At 41.1% G+C, this 18,070-nt stretch overlaps 1 long non-coding RNA gene across 1 annotated transcript in view; it reads left to right on the top strand.

Annotated features, from left to right (window-relative positions):
- Window positions 1-14,997, top strand: part of LOC308219377 — a 122,901-nt gene extending 107,904 nt beyond the window's left edge. Inside the window, exon 3 of the long non-coding RNA XR_013956490.1 lies at window positions 14,888-14,997. This is a non-coding gene — a long non-coding RNA (uncharacterized lncRNA). The remainder of the gene's footprint in view (window positions 1-14,887) is intronic.
- The last annotated feature ends 3,073 nt before the right edge of the window (window positions 14,998-18,070 follow it).

The following is an 18,070-nucleotide window of genomic DNA, read 5'->3' on the forward strand; positions in this document are numbered from 1 at the left end:
GGCTTTTAAGTAGCAGGTAGACACCAGACTGGTAGTTGTTCATAACATCAGAATGCCAGATCTTCATGCCATCTGGTTAACGGCCTTAACCAGTTCCTGCTCCCTTCCAATTCAGGCAAGATTCTGCCTGAAATTAACAGGAATTTGCCTGATTACCAACGTGGGAACATGGCTAATAACAAACTCGCACTGATGACCTTAACACAGTGTAGGCAATATTGACGAAACAAACAACTCTGGAGTTAGTGCAGTCTTTTCTAATGAGACTGTTAAAAATCGTCTTACGGATTTTCAGTTCAGGGTATACTTTTTCTGTCTACCTTCAGTACCACCTATGCACTGAGCTGTGTATGTAAAAGATCATAACGTTAAGCAATGGGCTGTAAACAGATGGTACATATATGATTTTTGTTCATACACGAAATCAGATAATTGTGTGATTTATATTATGCTTGTTAAGACACTTATTAGACACTTTTGAGCATTAAAAATGCCTATAAAGCTATCGCGTAAGCTTTAAAATGCACCCCTTTGATTTATTTTTGGTGCTCATTACGTGTTCTGAATCATTGTGTGTTCAGAAACAGCATCTCTTACCTCAACAAAATATTTTGCAGGTGAGAAATACTGTCAAATTTAGACAAAATGTGTAACCCAGAATTACGGTACAGTTGCATCTTTCTGAAAAGAAGTGTTTCCACAAAGGCAAGCCTGACCAAGCCTCCCTGCATCTGCTTGTAGTGCTACGTGCAAGCTGTTTTTCTCATGTCATCACAGTGTCGCCTTATCGGTAGGAACTCTGATTGCGTTTGGAAAGTTCATTTCCTGCTCCCTGGCTCTTCTGGCGTTGCCGTTGCAGAGGCTGTGCAGCCTGACGTGCTGGAGGACAAGGCATGGGAGAAAAGCACTGTTTGCACCTCTTTAAAATCTCCAGTGCTTTGTGTGGTTCCTGGGCAACAGGCAGGAATCCTGAAAGCTAGGCTGCACTTGCTCAATTGTTACTGGCAGCTGTGACTTGGAGAGAGCACATAGCAGCTCCTTAGCAGGTTGCTTGTGTTATATGACATGTACTAAGCATGGTAAGCTCTGAGCTGGGCTCTCTGCTGCCTGCACTCCAGGCTGGGTTGCCTGGGGTTAGAGACTTGGCTATGGAAAGCATTGTAGAGATGTAAGGTGAGTTCTTCATTGATAACAGGGACAGGGAGGTGAGGCAAATAGATGTGAATCAGTGTTTTCTGGCTAGGAAAGGGAACAGTAGCGTAGGTTCTCTGCACCAAAGAGTGCTGTTTTCCTCTAGCAACGATATGTTCTTTCATAGCGTATTTGCAATGGTGCAGCATACAAATGCAGGGGATAACATGGATTCGCGTGTGAATGTGTGTGTATATATGTACATGCACACACGATATGTGCACTGCAGTGTGCAAATATAAGATGGCTTCATGGGATAATTTTAAATTTTATTGTGAGGTTTGATTTCTGGGTCTTGTTTACTTTGAGGGATCAGAATTAAATCAATCTTTGCAACCTTGATCTTGGCCTATTTAGGCAGCATCCAAGCAACAGATGCAGTCACACTGCAAGTCTGACAGGCAAATCAGACCGTTTCACCTTCATATCTACTCAGTTTGTGCCTCTTGGCACAGATTAAGCATCTCTTTGCTTTTGTAAAAGGGAGTTAGTATGTTATACGTCTGTTTAAACAAACTGCAAAGCTACAGCGTTGTTATGATCTGTTTAAATCTTCATCATGAGACAGCAACAGATCTGCCATTGTCTTGAGATCTGTTTACACTCTGCTTTACACTGGTTTAGTCCAGGAGGAGTGATCTATACACCAATCTTTTCCTTATATTTGTATCAGAGATTCTGAAGCACTAGAAAATCTTCTTTAGACATATGACACAAATATTGACAGCAGAAGTCATTAACCCAAGTTGAAGAAAAAGCAGAAGGAAATTTGCCTTCTACACTCGTGAAAGAAAAGTCCATCAAGGGCTGTTTGACACAAAGATGTTAATATAACCACTTGCTTAGAAACCCCCTAGCCAGTGATTGCTGGAAAGATTTAATGGAAGGCAACAAGACTGCTCATTTGCCATACTCACAGATTCAGTAACTGCCTGCCCTGGCTAGTGTCATGCTGTTGGGCCTGTCTGAATGGTCTGCAGTGGGACATGATGTGGACCAGGTAGATTTTTGGTTGAACCATGCTCCAGATACATGCTCCCGTGTTTATCTATTGTTGCTGACTTTTTTAAGCTGAATAAAAGACAGCACAAGTTGTCAGGTACTGAAGTTAAATGTGATAAAATGAATAGGAACCAGAGTATGACATAACTCTGTATATTGAGCATGGGGCCCTTGATTCATTTTGTGGTCTAGACCAGAGCTTTTGTTTCCTTATGTAGAAAATGGGAATAACTGGTGTTTGTATCTCATATTGCTATATAAAGGCAGTATATTGTAAACTTTCTTTTCATGGACCTATGTTTATCTGTTGTCACTTCATTTTCAGTCTTAAACTGGGATTATACTCTATCTCACCATGGAGGGCCTTTTGAATTCATCATCTGACATTAGTTTGGCTATCAAACAATAGAAAGGAATAAACTGAGCTATGTATATACGTCTGTGTGCTTTTTTGCTCTGTTTTGTCATGCAGGCTGGAAACTGCGTGACAGAACTTGCAAGTAAAGATCACTTAAAAATATCTCAGTTTTTATTTAAGAAAACTATACATAGGGTATTATTCTTCAGGAAAGCACTCATGATCTTTTTGGTTGCCCTTGTTTAGCTCTGTTCTTAATACCATCTCCTCACTGGAGTGGGAGAATTGCCAGTTTCTTCCTCCTCTGCAGGTACAGGGAACACAGAAATTTGGCAAACTCCTCTTAATCCTGCCCCACTGTTTATCAAATCCACAGAAATGAGATCTGTAGGACTTACTCTGATAGTTTAGAACATGTTGTTAGCTCATAATAACAACTGTGCCGCATACCACACACATAAGCCATGGGCTGGATGTTCATGAAACACATGGTAATAGGTGTTGCATTTTCTTATGTACTGACGCATTTAATGTAGACCGTATAGCACCAAAAGACAACCAGTTACAAATAAAGTCCAGTAGAAAAATGGCATTCAAATGTTAAGGGTATGACTTCAACGCTCACAACCACGGACAATAAAATGGAGAGACTCATTCTGGTTATACATCATACTGTTGTCTCAACTATTTCAGCCCATGCGGTAGCAAGGACAGACCCCACTAAGAGGATTATGCGAGTAGCTACATGCAGGTACAGTAAGATGAATACAGTAGCATGAATTTTTAGTAGAGATGTGTTTGACAAGCATCTCTCTTTAATTTCTGACATGGGACCACTGTGGTTTAATTCAGTCTGTAAATTACTCCTACGTTTTTAACATCCCCAGGTGCTGACAGTCTTCAAAATAAAACATCCCCTATCTCAGAATGGCATACTTGCTTTGTTGCAGTAGAGTGTAACTGCATTCATATGCCATGCCCAAGCTTTCACCATTGCACCATGAATAAATAGAGTTGCAGAAGGAATATACGCTTCTGTGGGAGCCTTGTTATGCAAGAACAGCATGGATCATTCAGAAATACCAGCCTGCCTCCATTCCAATAGGCTTGCTGGTCAGAATTCAGGCCTCCCAGATGCACCTTTGAACAAGTTAGTGTGACAACATTCAACTCTGAAATGGTGCATTATCAGCTGAAGGACCTGAAGAGTTTTAGTGATGTTAACCTGGGTCACATTCAAATACCATTTTAGAGGGAGGAGAGGAAAGAAAAACAAGTGCATCTGTGGGGATGTGAGCATGGGCAGAGCCTCTCTTTTTGGTGAGGGGGGGGGGAACAGGGCTTGTTTTCCACACTGCAGCTTCCACATGTCTAGACAGTGGAATGTAAAAACACTTCAGAGGCTAGGTTCCTTCTACTGTATAATTCCACCATTGCAGAAGGTAGTAAGTAACATCTGTTGTCATGTTTGTGGTTCTTGAGATTACTCAGAGCCTAGGAAAAGTCCACCTTAGCAATGGATGCAGTGTTAGCCAGCTTTAACCTTTTTGGAATTGTTTGTTAAAACACATGTCAAATGGAGGAAGAGAAAAAGCAGAGAGGCCAAAGAAAGAGGTATGTAAAATTATTTAATAAAGCTGTGCTGATAGATGATCTAAAACTAAAATATCAACTAAAAGCTGAACTTTCCTGCTGAACTGCACAGTCCTCACTTCTGGACTTCCCAAGTAGCCATCCCATTTCACCACTGAACTTCCTTGTCAGTATTCCAGAGCATGCGCAGCACTAGATAGGATTGCTGCTCCATGCTTCGTTGGTGTAAATTAGAAGTTGTCTATTCTGGCTAGTGACTGCTGGTTGTGTCTTCAGATAGGGCATCAAAGCACCAACAATGCTTTGAGGGAGAGCATAATCCAAAGACCCTTCTGGGCACTGAAATTTCTGTTACGAGAATGATACAGTGATAAAGTCTGGGCTGAATTTACCAGCAGTTGCTGCGTTCTTGTTCTCCTGCACATTTGTGTTCTGTTACCGATCTGCAAAGAAACCTCATAGTGAAAAGTTCTGCTTAAGAAACCAGACCCTTAGAAAATGGGTTCACATGGGGTAGTTTTCTGCTTCAATAATCACCCACCCTACTTGTGGCTTCAGCTTGCTTCTTTTTAATCCAAATTCCTTTTGGTATCAGCTAAATTCACAGATGTCCCAGAGGGGGGTGCTGATTGTCTTGGTTAATACAAGTGGGCCCAGGTGGGGACAGTTAGAGCTTGAGACCACTCAGGTGTTATGGGCAAAAAGTCCTCCCACATTTGAGAACCAAAATGGAGAAGCTGGTGGTACTTAGGATTGTAGTGCTCTTGTGGTAAGTTGTATTTCTTTGTTTTTGGCTTGGATTGCTGTGTTATATATGTTTGATGTATGGATTTTTGTATGTTAGAGGTGTGTGTGTGGGGGGGGATTTACATTAATGCAAAAGCTGGAATGCAGAGAAAGAGCCTTGTCTGGTTATTCAGCCTTGCAGTTTTTGTTGATCCTGAAATAGCAATGTATTTCTTGATGTATCAGGATGTACCAAGTTCACCTAGCAGCTATAGATGTATGGATTAGCCACCAATTCAAGAAGTACTTACAAGGCAGAGTGCAGGATTGTGTTGTGTTTCTGCTATGCTGTAGCTCTAAAATGAAAGCTATGATAATACTAACAAGGTGCATGAAGGGGGAATCTATTTTAATGGGAATTTTTCATGGAAGTGTTTAAAGCAAACTTGGAAATCTTTGAAGGTGTTGGTTTTGTGTAGGGGGTGGCAGAATATTGCGCTCTTCAAACAAGCCTCTATCATCTCATCACTGTTTACTCTGCTCCTTGATCATCCTTTTCCATTTCTGAGCTACCTTTATGTCTGTAACTGTCACTGAAGACTTCCACTTGCTCCCTTGCATCTGACAAAGATTCTAAACAGGGCAGATTCTGGTTGTTGACTTTGAGAGTAGATTTTAGACCAATTTACATAGATAAGATTTGGCGTGCTATCCTACCCCAGGAGTCTGTTCAGTGAAAAACACGCCGTTCTCTGTGCCGCCTATCATTTGGTTTGCCAGCAACCTGGCAAGCAAAACTCTTTTCAAGTCCTGACCTGGCTGATGGCTATTTGATGGCATAGAAAAAGAGGAAATAAACAGCAGTTACAGTAGTCCAAAAAATGTTAATTGGGTAAGGGTTTAGTCTAACATTCTGCAGTTCACTATCACCTTCAAGAGTCCCATTGAACTGCACTTCTAACCACTACACCTTTTCTGTACCTACGGGGTAAAGGCTGCAATCTTCATTTTTGTTTGTAGGGAAAAGGCTTTTTCCCAAACGTGGAAGTAATACTGCTAAAAGGTGCAGGAATAGGTCAGCTACTGTGTGCTGTGTTCCTGTAGTCACAAGATGCTCTATCTTTCCCTTCAGAGCAATGTGGCTGCAGTATTGTTGTGTGTGACCACACTGATGCTAAAAGAAGTACGAATTGTGTACATCTCGCACATCAGTTTCACTGCCTTGAAAAATGAAGAGGGTTTTCTTTTTTCCTTTTCCCCCTTCCTTTGAAGTTTTAAATCAGAACTTGCTGCTGACCCACTTTTGCTAACAGTTCTCTTAACTAACCCCTGTACTCGCTGAGACTTTTTTTTTCCCTTCCCTTCCACCCACTGTCTGTCTAGCCTGGTTTAAAATTTTTATATATATACTTTTAAAAAATTGATTAGTTGGAGAGCTGCCCGTTCTTCTGCGCTGTATAATAAGGATTTAAAAACTGCACACTGAATTCTGTATAGTGTAATTAAAACTGACCCAGATTTGGACCTGAGAACACCAGGACTTAGCCAAACTTGCCATGAGCTGAGTTCTGATGGCAGATGGGAGCTAATGAGGACACGCTACTCTCCAGAATTTCCCAGCTGCTTGGCCCCTTTTTGTACAAACAAGGTTTGGAGTGAAGTCCCAATCCCAAGAGCATGTTCAAGCAAATGTACTGCACCCAGTGTTTTGGGAAACAAGGCAGTGCTGTCAGGCTGCTTCAGGAAATTTTTGAGGCATTATTTCCAAAGGGCTTTTACTGTGCATCCCAGTGTCCTGCGGATCCTGTCTCCCATCTTCTGTCTTATCCTACGCTGAGCGTGCTCACGTGCTTCAGACCCTGTCTGAATATTCTCCCCCGGTTTCAGTTGGGGGATTTCCACCTTAATTTAATGGAGCGTTACAGTCCCACAGTACTGTATCTCCATTGGACCTGTGGTTCCTTTTGGTGAATTCGATGTCCTGGGACTATTCAGGCAGATGTAATTGAATCAGTTTGAAGCAGCTGTAGCTGGCATGTGGTCTCTCAGATTGCAAGCACCTGCTTGGTTGGTTGTGGGGTTTTTTGTTTGTAACTCACTAGAGTGAAAGTAGTGCCAAAACCAGCACTTGGTCTTGGAGCTGATAAAGCACTCCAGATCCTATATCCCTTTCCCCTTCTGGCCTAGCCACCTCATTACTGGTGACTGCAATAATATTGGTAGTGAGCAGAAACAGGTTTATGCTTCTCCTCCAACTGCCTCCCTCCCTTTCAAACCGGGGCACTGCCAACACTGACTCTCTTCTTCATAAGCAGCAAGACTTAATCGTGCTCAGGTGTGCAGAGCGTCTGTGCTCTCCTTAGAAAATTGAGCAGCCCATGGTTTGCTGTATCTGATGCATGCACCAAATCTATCTATTGCTCTAACTGCCATGCCAGCAGTTAGACTGAGTTACTGTTCGTGTCTAACAAATGATCAAGCAGTGCTGGGATGTTTGATACTTCAGCTCCTTTCCTCTGTGTAGTGCACTTAGGTTTTGCTGTTCCTACTACAGTCTTTAGGTTTAATGGGGTGAGAGTTCAGAAGGGACTGTGAGTCACTTGGTTGCCTCCCTGTATCGTGTGATTTATTGAAATCAAAGTTCAAATTAAACACGGTGGTGCACTTGGCCAAATACAGTAACAGCACGCAGTGGTGTGGGTTTCAATGGGATATTACAAGATGGCATATTGAAACATTAATAATATCCCTCCACTGACTTCCCCTTGCTTTGTGTCTTCCTTTTTTTTTCCCCTCCCAGCCTCAGAGACAAGGATTCTTAATTCTAGCCATTCTCATCTTCAACTTTAGCCCCACACCTCACTTCTTGCTCTTTTTCTCTTGCTGATTTAATTCTGCTTCATGGACCACAGTTTTTGGCATCTTTCAAGACCAAGATGCTCCACTGTGGGATCCTGGTAGTGAGGAAAAGCGCGTTTCCTGACACAAGAGTAATTATGATGTATTTTATTTTTATTCTTTTGACTTTAAATATTTAGGTAGGCTTCTGTATTGCAGAAATTCCTGGATCAGCCTATTCTGGTGCCTTCTTTTTTTCCCTTTTGTTTTTAAGCTCCTCTCTCTTTCCACTCATTTGTTGGGTCTTACCACATATTCCCAGGGCCAAGAGGGTCTTGTCCTCAGCTTCTGTCAACAGGCACGTAGTTGCTTCCTGCAAAAGCTTTAAAAATTGCTGTTGTAGGCAATTAAAAGACAGCTCCACAGTGTTCCAGGTGATTCTGAAGGTGTTTCTTTCTCTCCTATTAACCTATATCTGTTATTGGATATAAAAAGATTATGTGATTTGACTGTAGATATTTGTGATGTAGGCAAAGTCTCTTCTCCTGTGGGATATTGCATCACTTCAGCCAACGTGTCAGTCTGCAGCTCTCTGTGTTTTGTTGAGCTCGGGTGTTTGACGGGTGGTGGTGAAGGCAGCTTCTCCAGGGTCCAAAATACACTTTCAATTCAGCGGGAGTGAAATGCCAGCTGAAATACACAGAATGAATTGTTTGTGCTTTTTCAAGGAGCACAGTGTAGAGATGCTTCCCTTTATTTGTTTTTACAGTACAGAACACTACTATTTTCACATTTAAGTTGCATTAGGTGTGCTTAGGTGCAAGTAATACAAGGTAGTTTATCTGGGTATCTGCGAAAGTGAAACAGCTAAACATTTTTATAGTTGTCTAACTGAAATGCAAAGGAAAAAAAAGCCTGGAATTCCAATCAAGCCGGAATTGTTTTTACTAATCCAGAAAGGGTGATGTCACCACTTGATTTTTCTCTTGTCCTGTTGTGATTTGTAGTGTTTTGTTTGTTTGTAGGCTTGTTTTGTTTTTCTTTCCACCCATGCTGCTGCTTTCTTACTCCTTTCTGGTAGTCTCACAAAACATCTACAGATGAAAACACCCATTTGTAATGATAGCATTTGCAGCTCTTTGTAGTCTGGAAGTGCTGCACGTACAGATATCATCTGCTGAATAAAATGTCAGCCACCAATTCTAAGAGGGAAGTTACTAAGGCTTAAATTAAGAAATAGCTAAGGACTGTGACTTTCGATTTTTAGGGATATTGTTGTAAAATGCTCCCGCTATAAAGCAGCAACAGTTGCTGTGAATTAAATAATGGTGAATAAATATGGAATATTTTTCACATGTTTTGGGTACCCAGGATTCATGTTGAGATCAGTAGGAATATGGAAGGCAAACTGTTCTTGAGACCATGGTGACTATGGCACCCGTCGATATTTAAATAAGGAGCAGTAGCAAATTGGAAAGTGTTGTTTGTATGCAAAAATACTTGTTATTGGTGGTGGTGGGGAACAAGCAAAGAGTAAGTATGCAAGTGTCTATCTTAGGATTTCTTGGTGCCATTTGTAGCCAGCCAGAACAAGAAAGCATCTGCCACTCTTATGGTTGTCTTGAAAATAAATATAGTTTTAGGTCAGCAGTGACTGCTAGCTGACATCTTTTATTCCTAGAATGCTTTTTTTCTCCTTGTACTAAAGCCTGCTTTAGAGATGTAGGCGCTAAATGATTGTGAGCTCTACACTAAGTATGAGAGATCGTAGAAAACCAACAGGATTTGTGTTCTCAAGAAGTCAGTGTGGCACAGGTGAAAATATATAGGTGTTTTTGTCAGTCTGCCTACGTCCTAACTATAGGAGTTGTGAATCAAGTAATGTTTATAGTGCTGAACCCTTCTTTTTATATATTTAATTTTAGGCTATCAGTTTAAAGACTCTACATCTTTTACTTGGATACAGTTAACTGATCAATTTTGTGTGAAGTATGCTAGCTTTTTGTGCACATGGAGTACAGCACTTTCCAAACTAAGATATATTAGTGACTGGCACAGGACAGTGACAGAAAGGACAACAAAGGAAGTTAATAAATTGGTAATGAAGTGGGATTATGGAGGATTGAGCATGGATATTAGAGCCATTTCAGACATACTTTTTAATCACTACCACTCTGCTCTGGTGGCTTTCTAGTGGCACCACCCTGAAATACATTGTTGGGTGTTTGGAAAAAGACCACTTGACTTGTTGCTTATTGGCAAGCATGATGGCATCCTTGATGGAGGCCAAGAGGTTAAATGAAAGATAGAGACAAGATTCTTCTATTTGCCATGCCTAGATGTCTCTCTAGATGAGCCTTTAAATAAGTTGACAAAAATATTTGGGAAACTTACAGTACTGTGTCTGATCTGTGAAAAAAGTTTCTATTTTCTGAGCTTTTCATTCCATCCTGAATCATAAACAAAATCAAGTAATCGGTGATCAAGTTAAAACAGAAGTTAATATAGAAGATACCATATTGGGCTTATAACTAACAAATAAAACTCTGTAAGGGAATCAAACTAATACAAAGTACAGAGGAGGAGATGCTAAGCTAAAGGGAATCGGCTCTTAATCTCAGGGCATTTTCAAGAATAAATCCCAGCCCGGTTCTTTCCATTATGTCAGCCACTTCCCAGAGCTTCAGTTTTCGCTTTTCCCAAAGTTCCATGCTTGTCAACTGGACAGAAGGCTACACTGAATTAAATTTCATTGTTCTGGTGTTCTCCATCCATTTGCAATGCACATAATCAGGAATTCAGCTATGTCCCAAGAAACCCGTTTAACCTAATGAGAGCAAATGGCAATGGGTGTTCCTTGCTCAGGACAGCAGTGCCAACGTTTCTGCTTAATTGGGACATATTTGGCTGGTTCCAGTGCTTCAAGTGGTTTTTAAACAGGTGTTTAATGGGTGTGGAATTCTGAACTCTGCCCTTTTGATACAGAAGTTGCCAAATAAAGATTAAGAGAAATAAAAAGATCTAATGCACAATAATAATTTTTATCTTTGTGTATTTATTCAGCATAATTTTTACCTTAACTTTTAAGTTGCGGGCTGGTGGGGAGGTGTTTCTTCTCATAATTGAGAAAGTCCATTAAGGAGAACAACAGGATGTCTAACAGGGTGTCCTAATTAAAATTACCCTGTAATTTGAACAAAACATTCATTTGTATGTAGCTAAGGTTGACCTAAAACCCATCTAAATCAGGAAAAGTTATTAGACCATCTTTTTTTCTCTGCTGAAATGAAACGTAGCATTCTGCCAACAAACAGCATGATTCTGTTATTATACAGGATTCAAGAGTAAGGATTTGCTCCTCAGCGTTAAAAAATAATGCTTTGAGAAAATTTAAAATGGATTTCTCTCCTACCTCCGCCCTTTGATAGTGTTCGTTCATGATTGCATTTCTCTGGTATTTTGAAAGCAGAGACAATTTTGTTCTGGGCATGCTATAAGCCCATCTGAAGCCTTTGGTCGTGGCTAGTGTACTGGTGAACTAATAAGCAACTGAGATAGCAGCTGCTTAGCAGGACTGATTGGCTTGGGCTTGACTTTGCTATCTGCAACTACATGGTTTCTGACTGGCTTGGAGTGCAAGCCGGGTAATTTTGTTATCTCAGGGAGCGTGGGCCTGCATGCTTAATCCAGGCTGTATACGCAACTGGAGAGGTTTTACTTCTGTATGTAAAAATGACCTACTCGTGCTCTAGCTGTCATGGCTTAAAATGCTGCTGAGTCAAATTGTATTTAATATAATTTATCAAATCAAAGTGAACGTTAGAGTTTGCTGGCTTCAGAAATATTGTTTGTATTTAAAAAGGAATTCTCAGCATCTTTAATTTGGTGGAACTGCGCAAGCTGCAGCTTGTAGATGTTGCATCCTGGACACAGGGTGGTGGGATTTGGTTTCTGCCTACTTTCTGGGCAGGTTGGGAAAGGGGAGAATTTTCCAACGCACTTGAAACTGGCCTGAATATGCTGCTGGTGAATTCAGCTTGAGCTACTTCACCACGATTTGAGTGGAAAGAGGATCACACCCTTGTTCCTTTGGATAATCCCACCCATAACGACTGGTACAAAATGTAATGAGACAGTTATGTACAAAAAGTGGAACTTCATAAATGCCAAAACTTAATTAGGTGCAAAAAGAGCTACTTTCTACTGAATGATTCTTCTGCTTATACCAACTCTTACATTTTCATATCTTGGCTTCAATGGAGTATGGAACAACAAAAGAAAAGAGAGGGAAAAATCTGATGAACAATTTGCGTAACCTACTTTTTAGCTCCAGGAAGAATTGTTAAACTGAAGATCAAATTTGAGGCTGGTGTTGTGGTAAAACACTTTTAAACCATTTGAGCCCTTGACTAGAAACTGTTCAAATATTGACATAATTTAAATTTCTTAGATTCTCCTTATTGTTTTGAATACCCTCAAAACTGATGTAGGCATTTGTTGTAACCTGGAAAGAATAAAGTCAATCAAACAGTTGTTATGACAGCCAATGATACAGTCATAATTAGATATTAATAACAGGAATTTGCCAGAGTGTTTTATAGATGTGTGTATGTGTGTCCATGGGCAGGTACATATGTGTGCATGTTTTCTAACAGAGAATTATTTTTATAGAGAAAAGTATTCAGTGACACCACACCAAGAATATATGCATAAGAGCATTGCACTGTTAAAAGGCTGTATCTTGAGGTGATGAAAATGGATGAAGATCAGGTGTCCGAACTGATTCTTCTAGTTCTCCAAGTTGTTGTAATTTCCAAAGATGAAGAATAACTGTGGATGCTGACTGCCTAGTGCAACTGTTCCTTAGTGACTCCTTCTCCTGAAGAAGTTGTTGATAATGCTGTAGTATGATTCCTTACTGCTAAAAGATCTCTCCTGTAGGGTTTTAGATATTCCAGGTTTTGTTGCCCCTAAAAGAAGAGGTTTGGACTGTGGTTTCCAAGGTATTCAGCTGAAATCCAGATGCACATCCTGCAACCTTCTGCACACCCTTTTGGGCAGTGACTAGAAATGCTGATGGTTAGAAAGCTTAGTTTCTAGTCAGGCTGGAATTGATGCTTGTGCTCCAGGAAAGTAGCAAAAGAGATGCTTAGTAGTGTAACTGGGGGGGGGGGGGTAAAAGAAAATTCCTGCTCTTTATTTACAGATGTATTTTCTGAAGTCATTAAAATATTTTTTTGGGGAGCTTCCGAATGTTCAGTTCTGGCAACAGTGGTTCTTAATCACGCGCTTTATCATTCGCATTTGGCGAGAAAACTCAATTCTTTCCTTTTGAATGTGGGACCTTTCCTTACTGCCTCAGGGAAGCGTTACTGAAACGCATGTCACTTGAGGCTAATTCAACCTGCCACTTGGAAATTGCCCCTGGTGCAGATTGTAGCAGTGCACCATTATCTCAAGCTATTTTTCATCAGAAGCAGACTGCATCTGTTCTCTATGATCTGCATAGCCCACCAGGTTTTTCTAGGTTACCATGTGAGGTGGCGGCTTTTCTACCTGTAAAGCCATGCTTGGTTTGGCTTCCAGCTATGCGATAAGAGCCTTTCTTCCATGTCATACCAAAGCAGCCCCAGACATCTCAAGATGTAGGCCCACAGCAGCTTAAGCTGATAGATGTTGATGCTGCTCTGTTGGTGTTCCTCCTCTTGTACAGTTCTGCTGCCTCCTTAGCTCTAACCCCCAAGTGCCATGCCTGAATGTTGAGCTGCAGCTGGGGATTGATGTGGCTGAAAACACATGGAAAAGAAAACTGCATTCAGCTAAAAGCTCCTTGAACCAGACATTTTATCCAGCCCTGGGTCAAGGATGGACTTGGGGACATGAGGAGAGAAAAGAGGCGAGGGAAGGATGGGATTGTGGCAGCTCCAGTTGAAATAAGCTTACATTATAGCTGGGTTCTGGAAATAATAACCCAGTGGTTTCAGCAAGATATAGCTGTAAGCATAGGATATGATAGTTAAAGGACCAGTGGCTTTGGAATCTTTCTCCGCTGTTTCTAGAACTTGCATTTTGGTATGCATCAGAAACTCTGAAGATCACACACCTCAACCTTTCCACCCTTGAAAAGGGAAAGTGATATGAAGGCTTGATTAATTTCTTTTATGAGGTTTCGTTGCTATATGTCATTAGAAGCAGATCAGGCGGGGGAGAAAAAAGAGAAAAAACATATCTGTGAGCAGTAGGGAATTTTCCCCTTTGAAAAAGAGCTAAAACTTCATTAACATTTCAGCCAGCTTTAAATTAAAATTTGCGTCTGAAAATAACCTATAATGTATTTTGAGTGCCAGTGAGGCATGTCAGGGCAGTATCAGCACAAGTTTCTTCTATGCACAGCTTGTGATGTGGATCCTGTATCTTCAGTCACAGTGTTACTGTGCCACACATGCCAGTGTGAGAATGCCCATCAAATTAACACTTGGCCTTCTGCTGATCATATAAAGCCAGTGTACCACATACCATGTGGCTGGCTGGGGCAAACTGAACAGAGCAGATGACTGCTGGATCCTAAATACTACACCTGCTTTGTATGCAAGCTAACTTGGCCTAATGCTTTTTACCATGAGTAGTCCCATTCCGTTAGGTTGCATTAGGGTCTGCTTACACCAGAAAAGGTTTCACCTATTCTGTTTCTGCAGGGCAGGCCCTTACAAGGTGCCAGAGTGACTGGGTGTTCTTTCCCTCATCCCTGCACCACAAAATGTTGATACTTAACTTTTTCTGCCCCACTGAGCACAAGTCATTGAGTATGATGCTGGGAAGGGGAGAGTTAGGAAGAGGAGCTAGCAGCTCTGCTGTGCAGGCAGGAACAAATGGCAGGCCATTCTGTTTTGCCGGGTTTCACACATTTGAGGGGACATGGAGATGTGCAGCATGCAGCCTGAACTAATGTTTTTGGTTTGGTTTGTTTCTTTTCCTGACAGATTTTTATGTCAAGTCCACATGGGTTAGGTTTGTAGCCACCCTCTGTAATTGGTACTCCCCTTGCAAAGCCTTTGGAGAAAAACCCTTTGCTGATGTCTAATGCTTTTGGTAGGGCCGGTACTGGAGTTCTTGCCAACAGTTTCTAAATGTTTTTGCTTCATGTGAGATGCTTAAGATCCTTTTCTCCTCTTCTTTTAGGGGACTAGAGGGCTTGACGCATCCTTTACATCCTGTATTTACTCTGACCACAGTCCCTCCCTGTTCTCACAAGCGAAGCTCAGCCCTGCTTCCCTTCCTGTTGATTCCCGGTCAGCTACATGGTAAGTTTTCATTATCTCTAGACTTGTTGCCACAAGGTAAAATGCTGGCAGGCTCTCTCTCACATCCATTAGCACTGGGCATTGAGGGCAGAGTACTTCATGCCCATCAAAGATCGTTCAGTTGTATTCCAGGCTGACTGGAAGGGAAAGGAAGATAGTATTGAATTAGCATTGGAGCTGAACTTCGGCATAGATTGTTATAGGAATAAAATATGAAGTAAAATATGTGACAGAATTAAATCCATCAGTTCTAATAAAGGAAACAGAAGAAAGCAAAGAAATATTGGACTCTTAAATCCCATTAACCAGGCCAGAGAGAGAATGTGTTAAAAGGGAGCTGTGCTGTATCTTTTTTCATTGTTTGATGAAATAATCTTTTTCACCCTTTAAGTGGTGTGTTTAAAAATCCTGGTATTTCTGAAACAAAGAGAATACACAGCCACCGAGCTAGCTGGTTTTTATACCTTCCTTTTCTGAGTATTGTCCTTCAGTACAATACAGAGCCATTTCTTTGTTCTCACAAGCTAGCAGTTAAATTGTATGTAAATGTATGCAAATTAGATGCTGTCTAATAAAGAGAGTCATTAGATGGAAGAAATATTTAGTTTAGGGGGAAAAAAGAAAGAAAAGAAAGCAGGTGTATTTTGCAATAGAAAAATGTAAGATTGCAAAAGCCCCTCAAACTTTGGGTGAGGGCTTTTTATAAAGCCATTAAAATATTTTCTAAAAGACTTGCTCTACTCTTGGTCCCTTTTTTAACATGGTTTTTATGTACGTACGTGTGCACTTCTCTGATCTTTTCATAAAGCTCACACTGGCTGTGCTATATATACGTACTGGAACAAACATGTAAATACTGTATTTGTAAGTGTATTGCTTTAAATCATATAGCTAGGAATTTACACACGTGCACCTTGTATCAAGGTGTGCTTTTTGCTTACCGAGTATATACAAGTGGAATTCATGTGTTAAATTTTATTTTCATGGATTGATTTATTCAAAACATGCTCTGACTGGATACCTTCTTCTCCCTAAATCATCTTCCTCCATTTTAGCAACTCCCTGCTCAACAATTTTAAAGCTTTCCCCCCCCCCTTTTATTTATTCACTAAATCTCAGTGCCAGTTATGTTTCTGTTCTTTCAGTTGCATTTTCTACCATGTAATCCCTTTAGGGGTATGGACCTGACTTAAACCTGAAGCACCGGTGACCTTTCTAAACACAATGAAATCAAAGCTTTACTGTCGGGTGTCAAGGTGCTAAGATGCTAGGAATGTGAAGCTTTGTGTCACCCAAAGCTGGAGATTCCACACCTGTGGATGGAGCACTCGACATCCATATAGGCTCCGAAAGATTTAAAATTGATGAACCTTATGTTCTTGCCACTTCAAGACTTTAGTCTCTCTGCTTTAGAATCTGTAGTCCCACTTTTTCAGCTCTTCTGTTTGGGTGGATCAGTAAACGTAGATGACATGGCTCAATTATTCTGAAGTCGTTGTTGTGTTTTGTTTCTGATGGTCAGTTATCATTGTTCAGGCAGGAAGGCCTATAGCTGTATGTGGGCTGGCATATTTTTTTCCGTTGCTGTTTTGCAAGTCTGGAAGTCTAAAGACATATATGTATATGTGTAGGAAAGATATGTATATAAAAATAATGTTGTTTAAATATTTACATATAAAGCCAAGGGATTGGCTTCCTTCCCAGAATTACTGGAACTACCTTCCCCAGGAACATTTGGACTTGAGAAATCCGTACAGCAACACTTTTCTTCTGAAACTAAGCAACTTGTGAAATGAGGGACTCCGTCTGCACCCTTTGCTGCTCGTATGGGTTTCTTTAGCTTGGGGTGATGGAGAGGCCTCTGTGCATGGGTAATAAATTTCCAGCTGATTATGCCAAGTTTCTCTTTCATTGCTCTTTTGCCGCACAGTTTCTCATCAGCTTGTTCTGTGAGAAACTCTGGCGCAATGGGAACGTTTTTGTCACTGTTCTAGGAGAGGTCCATGCAGTGTCTGGCAGCAGCAACAATTCCTGTCTGGACAGCTGCAGGGCAGAGAGACTGATCACTCAGAACAAGCTGACTCCCTAGTTCCCCAGTGTCCCAACTGTACTGGCTGAGCAGTCAGGAGAGGAGCCGTAACGTGTGTCTGCTACCCACTGGGAAATGTTGGCAGGGTCATCGTAAGGACATGTCAGAGGATTGGCAGTGAATATTTCGGGTGCTCTCAAAGGTATAATAGAAAACGTAAGATGAAGATTGCTCTGTGGGCAATGCAGGGAAAACCAGAGCTGTAATATCAGGATGCTAGAGAGAGATGAAGTTAATAAAGTGAGGAGAAACACAGGCTATCGTGGTGACTAGGAGGGATGAGGTTGCATTGGTTTACCCACTCACCTGAGGTGCTGCTCTTCTAGGCTGTCTGGCATTGAATGTCCAGGAGAACCGAGTCACTAGTGATGCAGACATTTAGCATTGATATTTTCACCCAGTTTGCAGTCTAGCTACGTGCAGCTACACAGGTTCCTCAGACCTTGGGAGGTGGTTGTTAATCCTGAAACCCTAAATGGCAGATTTACATTGGAGGTAGGACAGGCTAGCAGTCAAAGGAAGTACATTCTGTCTCTCACATTCTTGAACAGGTTGCAAAATATACATACACACACACAAGAATGAAGCTCCAATGGAGGAAGATTGCTGCAGGCTTAGGGGCAGGAATCTGATTAATTCCGTGTTCCTTTCCAGACTTCGTGTGGTCTGGAGTAATTGTTTAGAGCAGGAGAGAATTCTGTACCAATGTACTTTTGAGGATATGTGTCTTACTACCTTGCCCATCTTGACAATAACAATAATATATCTTTCCTACCTTTGTGCGCATATATGCATTTAAAGATGTGAGATTCTGTATCCTGTGATAATGAATCCAAAAGCAGTGCTGTAGACAGACATTGGAATTGGTAGTCTATCTTCTTGGGCATCATCCTGAGAAGGTCTTTGGCTGCAGCGAAGGAAGGCACAGGGAAGCCTGAGTTGTACTAGTGGAACAACCAATATTTTCACTAC

The sequence above is a fragment of the Psittacula echo genome (genome assembly GCF_963264785.1).
Source record: "Psittacula echo genome assembly, chromosome: 3".
Lineage (NCBI taxonomy): Eukaryota > Metazoa > Chordata > Aves > Psittaciformes > Psittacidae > Psittacula > Psittacula echo.